The sequence below is a fragment of the Arachis ipaensis genome, chromosome B09 (assembly GCF_000816755.2).
Source record: "Arachis ipaensis cultivar K30076 chromosome B09, Araip1.1, whole genome shotgun sequence".
NCBI lineage: Eukaryota > Viridiplantae > Streptophyta > Magnoliopsida > Fabales > Fabaceae > Arachis > Arachis ipaensis.
The window spans coordinates 144,955,403-144,958,454 of NC_029793.2; the positions used below are offsets into that span (position 1 = coordinate 144,955,403).

Sequence of the window (3,052 nt, forward strand, 5' to 3'; positions counted from 1 at the left end):
AATATTCAATTTAATATAATATAATATAATATAATATAATATAATATAATATAATATAGTTGTTTCTATATTTAGTCTTAAAAAGATAAGACTTTTAATTGATAAAAACTAAAATGCATCTGAGCTAATTAAGCATTAATTGTTTGATAAAATTAGAAAATATCAGCCCAAGTCATTCTAGTCTTTGAAGCACGGACACTTCGCTGCTGAGTTGCTGTGTCCGCGTGTCGGACACATTTCGGACACGACACTCACCGACACGCGTGTCTGCTGTGTCTAACCGTGTCTTAATAAAAAATAAATTTTTTTTCTCCAAACGCCTGAACACACCTAAATACCATCACGTGTCAGCGTGTCCAGTCTTATTTTTTAAATATATTCTTAAAATAAATTTAGATATAGTATATATTATTAATTATTAAAATAAAAAATATTTTAAATACTTGATATAATTAAAATAAGACATTAAAAATAATTAAAAAAAATTTAATTTATATTTTAATATTAATAAAATATCAAATTATCATTACGATTTATCTAAAAAATACTTTATATTTTATACGTATGCGTGTCCCCGTATCATATAAGATTTTAAAATTTGCGTATCGGCGTGTCCCGTGTTGTGTTGTATCCCGTATCCGTGTCAATGTCCATGCATCATAGATTCTAGTATATATTCCTTTGATATTATATAATAAGTTGAGGGTTGAAATTCGATCACCATAATATATGACTTTTGTTTGAACAAAAGCTTAGTGGTTCCGGAACTGCCTTAGAATTTAAGTTGCCTTAGACTATTCCATTATGTTCTCATTAAACCATCTAGAAGTAGGTCCTAAAGCATTGTGAAACGGTCCCAAAAGTAGGAGCTTTTATAATTTATAGCTTCCTATGTAAATAAGTCTCGGTTAATGGCTCTTTGACTTGCTTCATGTTCCTAACAATCATGAAGTGCATCAACATGCGTGAGCAAGTTCATAGTGCAAAATTGATTGCAATGTTTTCTTTGCTAGAGGGTTGCAAATGGCAATGATCTTTCATTTTCCTTTTTTTCATTCATTAGATTTTATTTGTAATATGTTTTTGGATTGCAATGATTTTATGGTGCTCATGAAATATTGTTTGGCATGCTTAATGGGGAAGTTCATTGTCACAAGGTGGCTCCACCATTGGGCCTCAGGCATGGGAAGAGTTGAATATGAAACAATTGATGGGGTATGATGTTATTGTTATGTACATCATGACTATGTTTTTTCTAATAATAATAATAATAATAATAATCACTTAAAAAAAATAAGTAATTAAATAGAATAACATTGGCAAGAAGCTAAAAGCAATGAGGAGGGCAGGAGTGGTGGACAGTTCTTTTCGCATTTAGTATATGGTTGCTGCTGGTGGGCTTTCATGACTTTAATGTGGAAATCAATGACATGTGAGATGCTTGATGACTCAAAAAATCATATATAAAGTATGGTTAATATGTGCCCTAATAATTTAAAATTTCTGTTATTATATTTTTAACATGTTTTTTATATTAATTAAATCCTTATCGTTTTAAGTGTGCGTGAGAAAGAAGCTTTTCTTTCAGAATCATGCTATACGTATAAGTCTTTTTATCGATTAATCTAACTCATCACTCTCACTCGATTGGATTTGGTTGAAATAAAAAACTTGTACGTGTAGCACCTCTCTTTCAGTTATTACTCCGTGTTTTCATTTTATGGTGACAATTTAGATCAACATTAGCCTTTGATCTTTGACCATTTTAATTTTATCTTCGTGATCATTCATTTTTCTTCATTATTGAATTGAGTTGTAAAATCTAGTTAATCCGGTCTTATACAACGGTAAAAACTCAAGTGAAGTCGACTTCACATGAAATTGATACCTGAGAGCCGTTAGATGAAAATTTAGTCAAATCAATCAAATCATTTAACGGCTCTCAGGTATCAACTTCACGTGAAGTCGACTGCACATGAATTTTCACCTTATACAACATCTAATTGTAAAAGAAAATGAGTCAAAAAAGAGTGAAGAAACTACCAAAACTCTTTCTTAATAAGATCCTTTATATGTTCACCATATCTTTGATCTTTCATGTTTCTATTGTTTTCCTGTGTTATGAAGTTTCTATAAGTTTCCAGCGTTATCTTGTTGCTCAAAATGACTATACTATAGTATTTATTAATTGTAATTGTAGAACTCATTTATTGTGACCAATTCCAATCAGTGGTACAAATCTATGTAGTATCTACTGTATACATATTATTGCCTTTCAAATGAAATAATTGACTTCTACACATAAATAAATAGGCGCCCAAAGCGGCTACGCCACTTTGACTTTGTGCATGTGACATGATAGTGGTGAATGATGCTAATCCTCACAACATTAAATATGCTAAGAGAAGAGGATAGGGATCAGGGCCTCTTATCCTATTTGAGTGATTAATCAGGTGGAAATTCAGGTGCAGTTGACTTCACGTGAAGTTGATAGTTGAGAGCCGTTAGATGATTTGACTGATTTGACTAAATTTTCGTCTAACGACTCTCATCTATCAACTTCAAGTAAAGTCGACTGCACCTGAGTTTTCACCGATTAATCAGTTTTTGTTAAGGAATGTGAATCAAGCAATAATGACTCTAAATCAAAAGTATAATGTAAGAGGAACACTCAGCGAGATGTTAAGCAATATTGGAAGTATTTTCACTGATCTTGTTTACCATGGCCGTGTGAAACATGCTTCTATGTAATTACACTACAAAAGAAAGAATTTCAATTTTTTTTTTGGTTGAAAAACAATGATACTGATCGAGTTATCATAAGTGCAAGTTGCAGCAAACCATGCTCCATAGTGAGAACTAAATCTTTCCTACTATTAAGTCTACATGTAATGTAAGATCTTCATTATACAAGTTACTCTTCAAAATTTATATTTTGATAATTTGAATAAGTAAAAGAAAACGAGAGGGACAATCATTGTTTTTTGTCATAAGAGAGAGGTAGCTTAATAACTTGGAAAACTCTTTTGGGCTTTTGCCCCGTTTATATACC

At 31.4% G+C, this 3,052-nt stretch overlaps 1 long non-coding RNA gene across 1 annotated transcript; it reads left to right on the top strand.

Moving 5' to 3' along the window:
- On the top strand, window positions 1,985-2,771 carry LOC110267327. Its single transcript, XR_002354812.1, has 2 exons — window positions 1,985-2,453; window positions 2,605-2,771. It is a non-coding gene; the product is annotated as an uncharacterized LOC110267327 (long non-coding RNA).